Below are 17,340 nucleotides of genomic sequence, written 5' to 3'. Positions count from 1 at the left end.
CTCAGAGTGGAAGTGGCTGCATAATGTTCAATAATATTTATCTGAGCTTGGCTGAGGTGTTGCTAGCTGAGAGGAAAGAGTGGGATAAATGCTCTCCCTCATTTCCCCTCTAGCCGGGCCATTCGGGGCAGACCGTGTTTGTTTTGGTCCCTCTGGAGCCTCTCTGGATGGGTGCGGCAGTAGCTGCATGATATGGACAAAAATGTGATCTGCAGTAAAGCTGTTGGATATTGCAATGGCATGTGAAATACAATGAATCACATGATGACAACTGATTAGTGGTGCCAAAAAATCTAATTTTATCAGTGGGCTGGCTGGCTGTTTGGTTGATTCCCTTCCTAATGATGTTGACAGTTAATCTAATGTGTAAGGCCTTCAGTTCAGCTCTTGATGTCCTAACCAATTGAAGAGCTCACTTAACTACATCTACCTAGATACCATGGAGAAGACTTTTGGACTTTTTAAAGATTTTAACCCTTCTGAAATTAGATAACTACAGCATCAGCACAAAAAGCATGATGAATCAATTCTCTCAAGGCCTTAAAGGCCCTGATGGTTTCCCTTTAAGATAACAGTGTGTCATACAGTGTCAGAAACCAGATAAGCAAGTCTATTTGAGATTAATCACTCAGTTTGGTTTGAGTAGTTAGACATTGTTTTTAGAGAATTTTTGTAAATTGAGCTGGACTTTTATTTCTTTTATAAATTTTGGCTGCTCTGTTATCACAGGCCTTTGTGATATGCTTCCCACATGGGCGATAAAAACATGTATAGCCCCAGATCTTTACTGCAAAAAAATATACAGCAGTAGAGTGGATGTGTCCCATTCAGAGTGTTCTTGTGACCCACTTCCCCACTACACTCACTCACTGCCTTCCCCAGAGAACACTTTATATAACCCATGGTTCATTTTAGCTATAGGGGTGTGTGCGCATGTGCTCCCTGGAATTCCTGAGAGTGTATCTACAAATGCTCCAAATTTGATGCCTAACATCCCAAAAACATATAGACAGGTATATGTTTACTACCATGTTATATCACCTCTCCTTTTAACAGCACTTCAGTTAATCCAGTTTTGAAAATGGAATTTTGTCATATTGACACTAATCTTAATGATGCCTCGGAGGACACAGCGTATATTATTTCCATAAACAGTCTAAAAGGTTGACTCATCAGAGCACAGTGCACGTTTCCACTGCACATCAGTGCATTTCAGAAGCATCACAGAAGCAGGTTGGTTTTTAAAGCAGGCTCATCTGAGGGATCGAAGGTCACTGGCGTTCAGTTTTGATTGCTTATTTGATTGCATGATTCTTTAATTTCTAGTGATACTATGCCTCGTAGAGAGTGATATACCTAAAATCCTTTCAGTGGCTCTTTGAGGAACGTGTCTTAAACTGATTAGCTTTGACCCATTTTTGCTCATAAAGGACTAGGCCTTTTTTAGATGGTCCTTTTATATTCAAGCATGACTTCATCACTTGGTTTTTGAAAAATTTAAAAGTCTTAAATTGCCCCCTCTCCTAACTTTTTTGGAATGTGTTGTAGGCATCAATTTCAGCATAAGCATGTATTTACAAAATCAATAAAGTTAATAACGTAAACCACAAATTATGCTGTTTTTGCACTTAAATGCAGGTTAAAGGGGATTAACAAAAACACTTTCTGTTTCTGTTTACAATTCATTTACTGTCTCAAATTTTTTGGCAGTTTGTGTTATATATGTGCAGTATGCTTGAATTATTGCGAGTTTTTGTGCCTGTTTGTGCTGTGAAATATTTGTATATTCTTTCACTCTCTCTCTCTCTCGTCTATCTGTGTGTGAGGGTCTTGAGGAGGTGTGTACTTCCTTTTCTTTCTTGTTATTCTCTCAGTGGGAGGAGGTCGGTTGAGAGGAAATAGAGGCCCAGCAGTAATGAGGTAGTGCCGGAGAAATTGGATACATGGAGTGAATGTAATCCAGCCAGCAGTGACCATTAGGGCTGTAAAAATTAGGGATGCACAATGATATCAGAAACAAATTGATATTGCTTAAATAATCTTAGTTGATTATGTATTTATTGCACTCTATAAGAGCAGAATGTTTAATGGATGCTCAGCTACTGTGCTAAAATATCTGCTTTTTACACATTTTACCATATTTGTAACCCTTTAAGTGTAAATGTCACATTTTTCTGTAATGCAGGTACATCTTGTCCCACTTCGGCAGGTGTGTGCATGAAAAATATTGGGTATCGGCATCGGCCACAATTCCGGTATCATTGCTTCTTTAGCTGGAACTATGCTTTAGCTTAAATCAAACTACTGTTGAACATGTTGTTGTAAATGCACTTAAGAAGAACTCATCAGCACCGCTGGAGGCTCTCTGCAGTACCCTTAGTGTTTAGGCGAAAAGGAAGCAGTATGAGTAATTGTGACCCAGCCAGGGGTGTCCCATCTTTTCTCAGCCACTTTGCCCCTGTGTTACTGACAGTGATGCGGTCAGCAGAAATGACCCTGCGAGCGGCTCTTTAAAGTCCGACCCTCTCTAATAGTCCCACAGTGTTTCCTCTGAGGCTTCATGAACACCAACAGCAGGTCCAAAATAAACTTCCCCACTTTTTAGAACGTGGAGAGATTTCTGTGTCCTGATGCAGACTCTTGGCTGTAATGAGTTTGTGTCTGTCAGTGTGAAATAAGAGTTTGTGTCCTTTTCAGCTTTTACTTAAACTGTTCTGTTCTGTGCTGTAAGAACAGTTTTTCATAGCAGGACTGTCCCTCATGAGAAACGAGATGTTCTGACCAGAGAGAAACAATTCTAACTTGCAGGGCCAACAGAATGCTCCTGACTTGGTAAAAACATCATGTTTAAATTTTTTATGCAACTGAAAGAGCAACATTATTTCTTTTTGGTTGCTGAAGTTAAGATTAGGGTTCGGTTTATGGTTAACTTTGGGTTCGGTTTATGATTGACTTGAAAATTCTTTTTACATGTAGTTACTTGCATATATAGTACATGTGGGACATTATTACATATAGGTACAGTTACATATAGAGCATATTACACATAGATACTTACATGTGCACATGGGCCATTGTTACATATATGCTTACTTGTACAAAGGGGACATATTACATATAGTTACATGTATAATATATAGGCACATATTGCATATAGATGCTTACATATATAATACATATGGAACACATTATTGCATAAAGATACATACATGTAAAATATAAAGGGACATATTACATATAGTTACATGTAAAATATATAGGAACAGATTGCATATAGATGCTTACATATATAATACATATGGAACATATTATTACATATAGATACATGTATAATATGCATGGGGTGTTACGTATAGTTTCTTGCATTCATAATGTATAGGGATATTACTACGTTTGTATAATACATATGGGACATTATTATTACATGGAAATATTTACATATTGTCACTGTCGTGGTTAAACCTTCTTCATTTTGTTTTATTTATACTTTTGCATAATTTGAAAACTCCATTTACCTTTTGTCTCACGATAAACAGAAATGGTCCAAAGTTAATGGGAATAAAATCGTTTTTCATTTATCTTCCATTCCAAGTTAGGAACATCTTTTTTCTGTGAAGTTAGGTTTTATTCTCATAATACATGTGGGACTTTTTATTTTAGCTACTTTCTCTACGTGTGTTTTGGCTACTTAAATCAGCAGAACACATGACTTTCTTTAAAGGCTGACTGTGAGTGTGGGGTTGTGTATCTAGTGTAGTTTGTTTGTGTCTGTGTGGTTTGATTGACCTTGGAGTGAAGTGGACTGTGTGATGACATTCCTGTTGAGCACTTGCTGCTGGGTTGTGTATTCCACTGTGTTTGTGTTTGTGTGTGTGTGTGTGTCAGTGTGAGTGTCTATGAATATCACAGGGTGAGAGCGCTCCAGTGTTATCCCAGAATCTCAGCAGCAATCCCAAACTTCCGAACCCACACTGAGGTCTGCGGAATGAGAGCATGACTGTCATTCCCTCAGATACACCACACTATACCACCCACCTACTTAAAGCGATAGGTTGGTGAGAAATCAAATTTACAGTTTCCCTCCTTACTCAAAATGGAGTCACTCAGCCGAGGCATGTTTGATGTCTGAAGTTTACTTATTTAGGTTTACACTGGAGTGACGAGGCTAATGCAGCTGACAAGTAATGGAAGCTTATACCCCACCAGTTAGCATTAGCGGTAACTGTATGCCTAAGTCATTACACACTCACCTCAAACCGTGTGGAGTTGGTAAGTAATCTCTAACAGACTCGCTTATGTAGTTTCTGACACTGTTTAACTCTACAATATAGTTACATTTGCTTTGCTGCCAAAATTAAAGCAACAAACTTCAGATACTGAACGTGATCAACTACACTTGGAGTAAAGGGGGAACTTATGTATTCATTCATTTATGTATTTGATGGTGTCTCACACATATATGACATGTAACACACATATATGATGTGTAACAGATTAGACAAGTTTGCAGACTGTTAACAAATATTTAACTAAGGGAAAAATAAAATAAATATGCAATAAATAAAATAAAGAATAAAGAATAAAAGATAATAAAGTGCCATGGAGAGGAGCTAAAGAGAAGTGTGAGTACGCAGGTCTGAGTACACATATAGGCCCAATCCCATTTCTTTTCTTTACCCCTACCCCTTGTGTTTGAGTGTTATCTTGCCCCTTGGGACTGTGTTACAAGGGGTAGTGGTTGAAATCTTCCCCTACAAAATGGGACCCTCAAATAAAGAAGAACGTTACTTCATTAACAGGCTACTAGTGCTGCTCTGTAGGCGACCCTGCCAGTCTGCAGTGATAGCAGAGGAGGGTAAAGTTCAGCAGCCTCACTGCTGGGCTTTAGTTACATTTAGGGCATCATATCCCTTCAAAGGTGGGTGCAATTATTTATTATCACCCCCCACCCCTAATTCTTCAGCGATATGAAGCTGATGTCAGCTATTCGCCAGCTTCTTGTTAAAATTTTCCCATTCCACCTTGAATGGTGCAGCAGTTCTGACGCCTGAAGTGCCAGAATATAAGTTCTGCACCATTTAAGGTGGAATGGGAAAAGTTAGCTAGCTACTGAGACATTAGCTACTACTAATAATACAATGGTTATCAAATTTTTTAACAGAGAAAATACTCACATTTGTGGGTTTCGCAGCCATCTTTGCCATTTTTCTTTTTTTCCTCTTAACATTCCATTTGGAGTGTGTCTAACATTTCACTAAGTGGTAAGGGCAGGGGTGAAATGGGATTGGGCCATAGTATAAAAAACTATTATATACAGAACATTGCTGAATTATATGCAAAATTTGCAAAAAATTACATCTGTACAGCTGTGCAAATAAGCATTTTGTTACAGAGGAGTTATTGAACACAGCAAGGAGGTTTGATGGTGTCCACTGTGGTTAATGAGCTACAGCTCTGGGGAAAAAGCTGTTAGCATGTCTGGCTGTGCTGGTTTTGATGGCCCTGAATCTTTAACAGTGGAAAGTGGATAGAGGAGGTGATGTCCAGGATGAGAGGGGACAGCTGTTATTTTGCCCATGTGCTTCATCACCCTGAGGTTGTAGATCTCCCGAAGCACTGGCGTTGGCTTTGTCATTCCTGTAAACATTCCCTGAATAGACACAAGCCTAGAAAGTCTACCGTGTTGTTCTGTGGTGAAGACATCTGATTTAACAGCCTTGTAAAATGCTGTAATTTACTCTTGGGTTACGCAGGTTTAGGGTCTCGCAAATGCATTTTCTATTTGCTTGTTTGCTCTCATTCCTGTAACACTGTCCATGTTGTGATGAGTCATTCAGGTTAACTGACACTAACAGTATTATTCCTGGCTGCAGTCAAGGGGAAAAAATACATAGTGTTTTATGCTATTTGCGCTCAACTGCCTCGTGTTTACTGTCTGCTGATGGGGAAACATGAAGGCTGGCGTTACGGGCTGACAGTCAGGGTTGAAAATATTCACTAAATAAAAAGTTTATCCTCTGTGGGAGTTTGGCCCTGAGCCACAGGCCTAGTGCTTCCCTGTCAGCACTGTTACACTGGCAGACAGCCAGGGAGTGGAAAAGCTTACCCCTCAATGCATCCAAGATGTGTTTATGTCTGAAGTTTGATTCTTTTGCTTTGGAGCTTCAGGCCTAATATGGCTAATATATGTACACCAATTAGCATTGTGCTAACTGCACACCTAAATCCTCACACGCTTGCCTCTAGTGTTTGGTAATCTGTAAAAGACTTTCTTATGTGGTTTCTGACACTGTAAGACACACTTAAAACATGAACAGAAGTGCAGACAAAATTCAGGCTTCTACTTATGACTACTACTGTGTGATTTTTCAGGTTTGAAATTTTGTATATTTTGGTGGAATTCCCCTTTTATTAATTTCAAATAGGCTTGCTTTTGTGGTTTTGGACTCCCAAATGGGTGTATAGTTAATAATATATCATAAAGTGTAAGAAACCATGCAAGCAAGTCTGTTTGAGATTGCTTAAAGGGGAATTCCACCAAATTTTCAAAATTTCTTTCTAAATCATAATGCATAGTTGAGATGTAAACAGTAACTTCTTTCTTTGAGGAAGCTATTAGAGGCATTAAACTCAGATGTCTAATTCCTGTCACCACCACTGTGAGTGACTGTCTCGGCAAGGAACAGAGCGTGTCACAATAAACAGCTCTGTTTACATCTCAACCATTTAATTATGCAGAAATTTTCAAAGCCTGGTGGACTCCTTTTAACAATTTGACGCTGTTTGGCATATAAAACCTCAGATGCCAAACATGTCATGTCTGATTGAGTGTGTGTTGGGCTAAGTGGCAAGGAAAGTTGTGTAAATTTGCTGAACTGCTCCTTTAAGAGCAGCACAGGCTGAGGAATAGACAGTAATAGTGCTGATTATTATTATTCGCTGTCATTAATCACTGCAGTGTGCAGTCCCAGTCAGACGCCGGCAGACGAAATAAGACAGATGATCTTCGCAGTCTTGTAGCTGGCAGCGCGGAGACAAATGTCTAGATAGCAGGCGCCAACCAGACAGTGCGATTGCATATCTGTTGCTTGGAATTTGCAGCATGCATGTGATCGGCATAATGTTTTCAAAGCTAGTCTGTTCATTGTGTTTTATTGGGGCTTAAATTTGCTCTGCAAATATAATCACGTTTGACATTTGTCCTACTTTATATTACATGGAAGGATTTTTCATTGGTAAGAGGGGAGTGTAGAAAAGCTTTATACTTCACTTTGATCTGCTCAGAAGGAGGCGAGTGCAGCCGGGGTGGATGGTGTTGAGGTAACGGGGTGGATGAGGCTATGGCTGTGGGTGTTGCTGAGGCAGAGGAGGGAAATAGACATTTGCTGACGGGTTACACACTGTGTGTGCAGCATAAAAGCAACAGTGTGCTAAACAACAGTGAGGTGGTGTCAGACTGAGAGAGAGATGGAGCTGCGGTCCAGGCTGAGCGTCCGCCTCACTGACACTGCTGCGTCACGCTGTGACCCGCTTACTCACTCTCAGCATGGCACCAAGACCCGCACACCATCAGTCATCATCAGCACACTGTCCTGCTCTCGCTCTCTGTCTCTCTCTCTCTCTTTCACTATCTCTCTTTCTCAATTCAGTTCAATTCAGAATAGCTTTATTAGCATGACTGTGTACAGTATTGCTAAAGCATCAGAACAGTGGCAATGAACAATGAAAACAACAATGAAAATGAAATAACATAAGAATTAACACACATAATAAGCATATTGATTATTATAATTACAATGTTACAATATTATTATCATTGTAATTGTAATTATACTAATTAATAAACAAATGATGTATTTTTAATTGGGGGTGGAGGGTGTCACTGTGCGCTGGTCCTGGGTTAAATTTGCCGAGGGCGGCCTGACCTGGACATGTTGGTAGTGGTTTTGAATCTTCACCACTTGAAGATGATAGTGATAATGGAATGATTGATTTCCAATATTTTGGAGACACTTCTTAAACCCCTTCTCAGAATCCTAGGCATCTCTAACATTCTTTCTGAAGGTCTCAGAGAGCTCTTTGGTCTAGCCACAAAGATACCACACACTCCAGTAACAAAGAGCGAACCAGAGCAGATATCTGAGGTCTAAATAAGACAGGTTCCTTGAATATGTTCTCTAATGGTGTTCTGATCATTAGCACCTAATCAGGTGCGCCTGGTTTCAATTTGACACATTTGGAGTAGTGATAATTGTGGGGGTGTACTTACTTTTGCACATAAGAAAATGACATCATTGTTTTTTTCAGTTATATAAAGGATGAGAAAATGTTAATTCTGAATGTCACGTTAAATGAAATCACCTTTATCTGTCAACACAGTTTAAATGAAGACCTAATATCTGTATATGCTGTATATGCTCTCTCTCTCTCTCTCTCTCTCTCTCTCTCTCTTCCTCTTCCTCTTTCTATTCCTTTTTCTCTCTCTTCCTCTTCCTCTGTCTCTGTCTATCTCTCTCTCTCTTTCTCTCTCTCTCCCTTTCTTTTCCTCTTACCCTTTTCGTCTTCCTCTCTCTCTCTCTCTTTCACTCTCTCCCTTCTATCCCTCTCTCACTCCCTCTCGCTCCCGCTTTCTTTTTCTTTTTCGTCTCCCTCTCTCTCTCTCTCTCTCTCTCTCTCTCTCCTACTCTTACTTTTTCTCATTTCCTCACTCTCTCTGTCTCTCTCTGTCTTTCTGTTTCTCTCTCTCGCTCCCTCTCTCTCCTCCTCTCTGTCTCTCTCCCTGTCTTTCCTGCTCTCTCTCTCTCTCTCTCTCTCTCTCTCTCTCTCTCTCTCTCTCTTTCTCCGTCTCTCTCTACTTTATTGCTCCTGTACGTTTCCATAGCAACCTAATACTCTCTCTGCCATATAGTACACAGTCGCACCTTATGATGTTTTCTGTCCAGCACCCTGTCACTCATTATCCTCTACCTTTAGAGCTGCTGTCCATTCCCACACAAATTTACACACACACACAGGCAGTGCATTATTATGGGCTGTTATTCTCCCGTGCTGAGATGAAAGTGATGCTGTGTTCTCGTGGTCATTATTCATATGCAGAGATCACAGTGAGTTGCTCGGGAGTGGACGCAGGGAAAGTTTCCTGTGGAAACTTGGATGTGTGGATTGTTTTTGCTCACTCCCTCTCTCTCTTTTTCTTTTTTCTTCCTCTGTTTCTCCTCCTGAGGTTCATGTGCGGTTCAGAATGTTGGGTGCTGTCCATGTAATTCAAGTGCTGGTCCAGGTGACCCAGCGTGCTCTCAGTGTTCTACTTCACTTCCTTCTGGTACATGCAAGTGTGTGTGTGTGTGTGTGTGTGTGTGTGTGTGTGTGTGAGAGAGAGAGAGAGAGAGAGAGAGAGAGCTCTGTGTTGCATTTGTTTAAAACTGAAGGAGCAAAGCATTTCTTTTGGATAATGAGGTTAAGATATATAGTGTATACACATCCGACATATTATTACAAACATCTTGTATATTGCTATTGAGATATATAATATATAATTTATATTTTTGTATACACATATATATATATATATATGCAGACTTGCATACATATAATATATATATTATATAATAATACATATATATATTGTATATATTGTTGATGTGTAAGAGGTTTATGTTTGGGTTCATGTATGTCACCACTTGACATTTTGGGGTTTTGGAAGCTCTTCAGTTTTCCACTGGTTTGAATATTTCACTTGCCTTATTTAAAGATCCTGGGTCCAATACTAATTGCACTTGTAGTTTGATCCAGAGTGTCAGACTGGCACAGAGGGTTTCCATGCGTTTTGTATATGTTTGTCTGTCACTGGTTTGAAAAAGAAATGTTCAGCATAAGCACAACCAGCTACAGGTTTACTTCACAAAACCACTGTTTTTCTTTAGAGTCAGTAGACCGCCCATATTGAAAAATTATGCAAGTCCGTGTTGAAATACCATTTTTCTTAAACTTTCCCTGAAGACCTTTAAGAAATGAGCTTGCAGAATGTTCTGGAGGTGAGACGGGGACAGCAGTGAGGATCACACCTCTCTTCTCTTCCTATTTGTAAGGGATACTCTGAGTCTGAATACAGTGCTGTATTCTTCTCCTGCTAGATAAACCAATATCACCCTCACCTTTCATCAGCAGGACATTAGAGCTGAGGAGATCTCACAGAGCAGATCACAACAAATACTTTCAACCTCGAGGCAGAGGGAGAGCTCATCTCTACCTTTGCCATGATATTTTGTTTGTCTTTTCATGGCTTAAAAAAATGTATTAATTAAAAATGCATGGAGGATGGAAGATAAACTTTGCATTACAGTTACTGACTTAATGAGAATTACATTATTTGCGTTATGTTTCGTGTAATGTAGGCTGAGGCAGGTTGGAAGTGCAAAGTGACTTTATTAGGGGCTTTCTGACACTCATTGTCGTAGCAGGCAGGGGTCAACACACAGACAGGCAGGAAAAGATGTAGATCTATAATCAGACAAAACAAAGAGAGTAGCAGGGGTTAAAACCAGTGAAAACCAAACACAAGAAACAGGCTCAGAATTCAGGTATTGAACACAGAGACTTCTCAAAAACGCAATAGCTGTGTCCCAGTTCAGGGGCTGCATCCTTTGGAGGCTGCATCTGAAGGCTGATTGCGTCACAGCGGCACAACTAGTCTGTCCCATTTGGAAGGCTCCTTAATATGCGGCCGAGAAATGTGTCCTTCTTTTCCATGGCAACGAAGGATCCAACGGGTGGATCCTTCGCCAGCCAACATATCCCGAGGTTGATTGCGTGCCGGCGAGGATTCAAGAACATGGCAGCATCAGCAGAGGAGCGAACGGCAGCTGAGGAGACACTTTTAAATGTAGGTATTGGGTTTAAACTGAGTCGAATAGCAAATGATACAAATGTTAAAAAAAGCAGAATCTCATCAGTGGTGAAGCATCGTCAGCTCTAATAAATGAAAAATAAATAAATAAATAAAATCAAAGTTTGTAGCTCTTTAAATAAATTTAAAAGACCTTGACAGGAGCGGCCTTTCGTGACGCAGCGGTAAGGGCGGGAACAGCAGTGCTGTGACACAAACAGGAAATCAGCCGTAGGGCAGAGAGCCTCATTTCGCTTTAGCCTTTACGAGTCTATGCAGCCTTCAAAGGACACGGTCTATGAAGGCATGTCCTTTGAAGACTGCATAGGCTCACGTGCATCCCCTGAATTGGGACACACTGAGAGAAAACACAGGGGTATCTGTAGCAGTCTTAGCATCCTTACAATAAGCTGCAGGCGTGTGGGAGAGGAGGACAGTGGGCGGAGTCTGGGAGAGTCCAAGTTGAGTCTCCCCAGAGGGGGCGGAGACGTGACATTTCTCTAAGCAAACAATATTAATTGCATGCAGTGCATTTAAGACCTAAATTGCTTCTGCATCGACAGCGTCAAACTCAACCAATATAAGGACCTTTGTTAAAGAGTCTGAACAAATCCATGGGCCACAGTAGGCCTATGTTTTTATTTCATTTTTAAACAGCACTTTGCTTTAACCTGAACTGGATGTTTATTGAAAGTATGATAAACTGTCAACAGCAAAACCTTGTAGCAAGCCTTGAAATATTACAACATAAACACTTGAAATATTAAAAAAAAATCCCCAGGAGCATTTAAACCTGCTTATGTGTTTGATCCAGACACCTGGCATCTCTTTGCTGCAAGTTCATTCATTCTTGGGATCAATTTCTGAGCTTTATAAGTCTTTATAGCTGAAATGCAGCTAGTGTGTTTGGTGATATGACTGGTGTGGTAGAATTGAGGTGTAACCTCAGTCCCATAGATTATTGTTGGGAGGGGCGGGTGGGAGCGCATGTTACGTTGCAGTGCATCATGGGGATTGTAGTGCAGGGCATTGTGAAACAGGCTAGCATTAACCCTGTAAAATCCCAGGCTTTTTACATACTAAGGCTTGTTATTCAGTAACTGTAGGGACAGCGCTGGCTGAGCTGTTCTTTGGTTATAGAAGTGTGTGATAAAACTTTCAAGGGTTTAGTAGAAAATTAAAATAATTTTGCAGGCTGGATATGATTGTGTCGTAGGCCTGATCTGGCACTCAGGCCTAGTGTTTGACATATGGGTTCTATATAGATTATCTGTACCTGTTCTTAATTTGCATGTGTACAAGCTACAAAAGTTTTGCATGTGAAAGTTTGGGCGCCCTGGTCAGTTTACATGTTTTACTCAGAAAATCAATTGTAATTGTAATTTGATTTTTTCATACAGCTGTACCCGAGACAGCTGACTGCATGACTCTGATTATTGATTTGAGCAGTGTGAGTGCAGGAAGCATCACAAACCTGACAAGAAATCTAATATCTACTCTCACTTATATGAAACTGATGGATAAAGATCTCCATACTGAAGAAGAGAACCTCTCCTGAACAGACCATTCACAATTTCCATCCAGAAACAGCCATTTAAGATTTACATTTTAATCATAGAGATTTTGGAACTTTTTTTAGAACTTTCCATCATTTTAATTATAACCAGCTGTGTCTTGTTCAGAGACAGGGAGAGTGGCAATTAGAGTTGATAAAATTGAGGTAATGCTGAGATGATACTGAGAAAGTAAGCATCATTAGAATGTATTTACCTAATTCAGTAACGTTGGTTTTATTGTGTGAATGCAGAACATGAACATGAAAATTGTGATTTCCATGTGAGTGAACACAGTGTCCAATTTTCATCACCAACGTCCAGTGAGAGCAGCAGCGGCTGCATGTTCCAACGAGTGAGTGTAGATATGTATCTATATTGCATGCAGTGCTGTTCAAAAATTTTAAGCACCTGAGAAACTTTGTTCTTCAAGATCCAGTACTGATTTTGAAAACAAGAACTTGTTATTTTTTATGCTTATTTGCATTTATTCTGTTGATGTACATGGTGACCAGGGGGCAATTTTGAACCACCACTTGACATTTTGGCGTTTTGGAAGCACTTCAGTTTTTCAGTTCATCACTTGTCTGATTTAAAGACTTTAGTCTTGCACTTGTAGTTTGATCCAGAGTGTCAGACTGGTACAGAGTCTCCATGCATGTTCATCTGTCACTAGTTTGAAATGGAAATGTTCAGCATAAGCACAACCAGGGACATGTTTACTTCATACAATCACTGTTTTTCTTTAGAGTTGGTAGACCGCCCATATTGAAAAATTATGCAAGACTGTATTATACTGCATTTATGCTTATTTGCCTGTATTTTGTTGGTATATATGGTGAAAAACACTTCTTTCCAAAATGCATTTTTTAAACAATGTGCTTTGGTGCCTAAAACTTTGCACAATACTGTATATCATATATGCAGTCAGTGTTCCCAATGTTTGATTGTAGCCTCTCGCTCTGGTTCATACCACTTGTGGATTCTTGCTACAGTGGATGCACTTGAGGAGAACTGGAGCTCCACCAAGCTTTTGTTAATTTACTGCTGGTTGATTTATCCACAGTTCTTCCACAGCACTGTCCAGTGTTCTCTGCAACAGCTTTGTTCAGGACTAACGGTGCTGATGTTCCTGGTGTTGTCTACATCAGTGGTGTGTTTTTCAAGTAGATTCTATGATTTGAATTTGCTTTATTTTGCATTCTTTACATTTCTCCCTTGCTTTTGTCATCAAAACATGAACCTTGAACCTTTCAAAAGAGAATGTAAATTGAATCAAAATGTGATTATCACAGAACTACGTAAATGATATTTATTTAATTGTGTAGTATGAATGTACAGCAAAATGACAGTAATAACTCTGAACCTCTGAGGGTTAATAGACTCTTAATGGTTCACAGGGCCTTCTGACTGGGGTATAAACCCCAAACTCAGCACAGATGAATATTACTGCTTCTGTTTTGTCTCATACCGGGAGTCGCACTCCAAACCAGATTCACCTCAGATGAACTCTCTTCCCTTTGAGCCACCTCCGTTGCTGCGGCTACCGCCAGCTGTTTGAGTCAAACTCGGCGCGGTCAGGCCACGTGTGAGTGATTTATCCTTTTTAGACAGCTGGAGTTGTGGAGAAAACCGGGACGAATGCTTTCCTCACTGCTGATCTGGCTCTGATCCTCAAAGCAGAATCCTGAACTCTTTGTCCAGTTAACCTAATGAAACAATGACACAGGTGCTATTAGCCTATCACTCCAAGCAAAAAGATAATGTAGTAAGGCTAAAAAGGTCTTTAACTTAACCCATATTTTTTTTAAGAATCCTTAAAGAACCATTTTTGTTGATTTTATAAGTGAAAAGTAAGATAGCAAACAAGTTATCTTCTACAGCAGGGGTGCCCATACTTTTGTGGCTTGAGATCTACTTTTCCAGTGGACAGGTCATCCTGATCTACCTTTAAAAAAAGCTGGCCTCATTCTTTTTTAAAAGCTTTGAATCTTTTTAAAAAACTTCAGTGGCCTATATTGTTATTCAGCATTACAGGGCAAACGGCTGAAAAATCACAGTCACCTAATTCTGATGATTTGCACTGAATGGTGTCAGTTGGTCTGTGTAAGTTAGTCTGGACGACTTTTTTAGCCTGTTTGAATGAGGAGCGATCTACTAACATGCACTGTGCGATCGTCTGGTCAATTGTGATCGACGTATTGGGCACCCCTGTACTACAGCGAGCACACTTCTGCGCAATGTAACACACAATTAGGTCTCACTATAGTGGACTATCCTAATAGTCTCCTATAGATTATCTACAGATGTTCAAGTTGTTAACAAACTATCTGTTGAAACTGTTGGGTTTGGGTTAGGATTTGGAACAGGGTTAGGGTTGGGTTTAGATTTGGGGTTGAGGTTAAGGTCAGGGTTAGGATTAGAACAGGTTTACAGACAATTATGGTCAAGTTAGTGGATATTTAGTTGAATGTAACTTGAAAGTAAATTACAAAGCATCTGAAGTGGACTATCCAAATAAAGTGTTACCCACAATTACAGTTTATTTACTGAATTTATAATTTAAGAAACAAAGCAAAGTGTTTATTAAAAATGAATAAAAAACAGTGGCGGTCGCCGACTCCAACAGATTTTTTGATATTTTTTAATACAGCCATTTTAGTGCTGTATTGTAATGTTACAGCCGCTTGCTACAGCAGTTAGGCTCCGTTAGGCTTCATGTTGAAGTTGTAAGGGGTGTTTCAGGTTGGAAAGCTCTTTGAATGAGGCACAATACAGGCCAGCCAATTAGAACAGAGCTTATTTACATACACCAGTCTTAAAGTAAGAGTACATTCAGAAGCTTTAAATTTTTTTTGATGGAAATGATGGGAATTATTGCTTTTATTCATCTAACCCAGCGGTCAGCAATCCAAATGTTAAGAAGAGCCGTTTTGTCCTTATAGCAAAAATCAAGTCACCTTGAGAGCCACAACATTTTATGTCCAATTTACCATCTTGGCTGTAAGTGTGTCTCAGTATGTGCTAATGTGCTAGTGTAGACAAATATAATATAAACAAAAACTCAGACTTTGCTTTTCTTTGAGCTTTAGCTCAGCTATAGCCACTTTTCTCGCATCTCTGGCAGGCAACTTTTCCAAAAGTGAAATAGTGTCTTGTAAAACATCTCTCAACATTTGATTTTTTATGAGGCTGATGTCAGCTTCTCGTTCGATAGCTTCTTCTTCAGATTTTCCCGCTCCACCTTAAATGGTGCAGCAGGCAAAAATGTGGAATATGGGACCTTTAAGTACATGCATGTAAATAAATGGAAAATGGAGTGTGTCACTGCTAACCTCAGTGAGCGAGAAATCAGTTTTGTGATTGTCTGTTTTGGGCCAGATATGTCCGGCAAGTAGCGGTTACAGCACTAATCAAGAATGATTAAATAAATAAAAGAGGGAAGTGAGTAAGCACGAGGCACGAAAACTGTGACGTGCAGTAGGATGGGACAGGTGTCAGCGTGGGAAGCTTGTATGCGTGTGACTGAGCTGATGAATGTGGCTGATGTCAGTAAGAATCCTGCCATTGTATTGTTTGCTGTTACATAATTATCACTCAGCCTTACAGCTAACAGATGTGGAGGACTAAAAGTAGCTGTGCACTCTTATGGGGTAAATTAGTGTGGGAACAAGTGAATGCCTGGTAATTTATGACCCTTAATCAAGAGCATAAACCTCATTTAGAGAGGTAGTTAACTATATTAACCCTGTGAGTTCAGAGTTATTGCTGGTGATGATGAAAGCATGCAGTAGTTTTAATAGGAATTCATTTTTCTCATGGAGAAATTGTGTGAAAAGTTCAGTACACACCATGTTTGTGTTTGTAAATAGATTTATAATGATGATTTGCATTTGTTGCTGTGCATAAAGTGCTGTGACAAAAGTTCAAAGTGCAGACTTGGGCTTGTTGTAAATGTACTTTAAGTAATGCAATGCATTTTTTTTCTTTTTACATCAGAACAAACAAAAAACGGAAGTGTTGACTCAAACCTGTCAATACAGAATGTAAAGCTACAGAATGTAAATATAATACATTTACAACTATGTAGTAATTACAAAAGGGTAGCAAAAGCACAGTAATAACTCAAAATAACTACAAATTTGTGTGTCTCAGACCAGCAGTTACATAATGAATTACATAACAATGGATTTAAATTATAATGTAATGTGAACCAAATATATAGTAAAACGACAACAATAACTCTAGACATCATAAATCACTTGTGGCTAACAGCCTCAATATGATCTGCATTCTTCTCTTGGATCCTTACCATCTCTTTTTTGCTCGTGTGGAAAGACTTAGAATCTGTTGAGCTCCTGTTGTTCAGTAAACAACTACACGTACATACTCTCAACCACACGGCCCTGACGGATCGGTACCAGCTCCAAAATTAAGAACCCACTCTTTTAAGTCAGTGTATGCTGGATCCACATCACTGTTGGCAAAAGTAAAATAATTTATCAATTTCTGCATACATAACTGGAACTGAGAGCTGCCGTGTTTTTATATCACTGTATAAAACCTTCCCTTGTTGTTGGATGCAATGTCTTTTTTTAATGGAGCGAGTATGTCAGCTTATCAGAATAATATTTGGATCAATAAGTGCTTGCTGTTTTGTTTAATCAGAGAAATGATAAAACATGACTGATATGTGGCTTTTATTTCTATTCACACAGATTTTGTTCAGAAAGGTAGTTTGTCACACAAATTGATGAAAAATCTCAAACATCAGTCTCAGTCTCCATCTGTATGTCGATCATCACATACAGATAAAAGCAACAACAGCATTCAGAAATCACGTTATTAATGGAAAAGAGTATATAGAATGCTAGAAACTGAGTTTTTGCATCAGCCTCAAGG

The 17,340-nt window shown here is 39.4% G+C and overlaps 1 protein-coding gene across 7 annotated transcripts in view; it reads left to right on the top strand.

Moving 5' to 3' along the window:
• arnt2 (aryl-hydrocarbon receptor nuclear translocator 2) overlaps positions 1-17,340 on the top strand; it is a 148,581-nt gene that overhangs the window by 97,287 nt on the left and 33,954 nt on the right. The window lies entirely within an intron of this gene.

Source organism: Colossoma macropomum, unplaced genomic scaffold, assembly GCF_904425465.1.
Source record: "Colossoma macropomum unplaced genomic scaffold, Colossoma_macropomum, whole genome shotgun sequence".
NCBI classification, from domain to species: domain Eukaryota; kingdom Metazoa; phylum Chordata; class Actinopteri; order Characiformes; family Serrasalmidae; genus Colossoma; species Colossoma macropomum.
The sequence above is the reverse complement of the archived record's forward strand: the minus strand, read 5'-3'. Positions and strand labels throughout refer to the sequence as shown.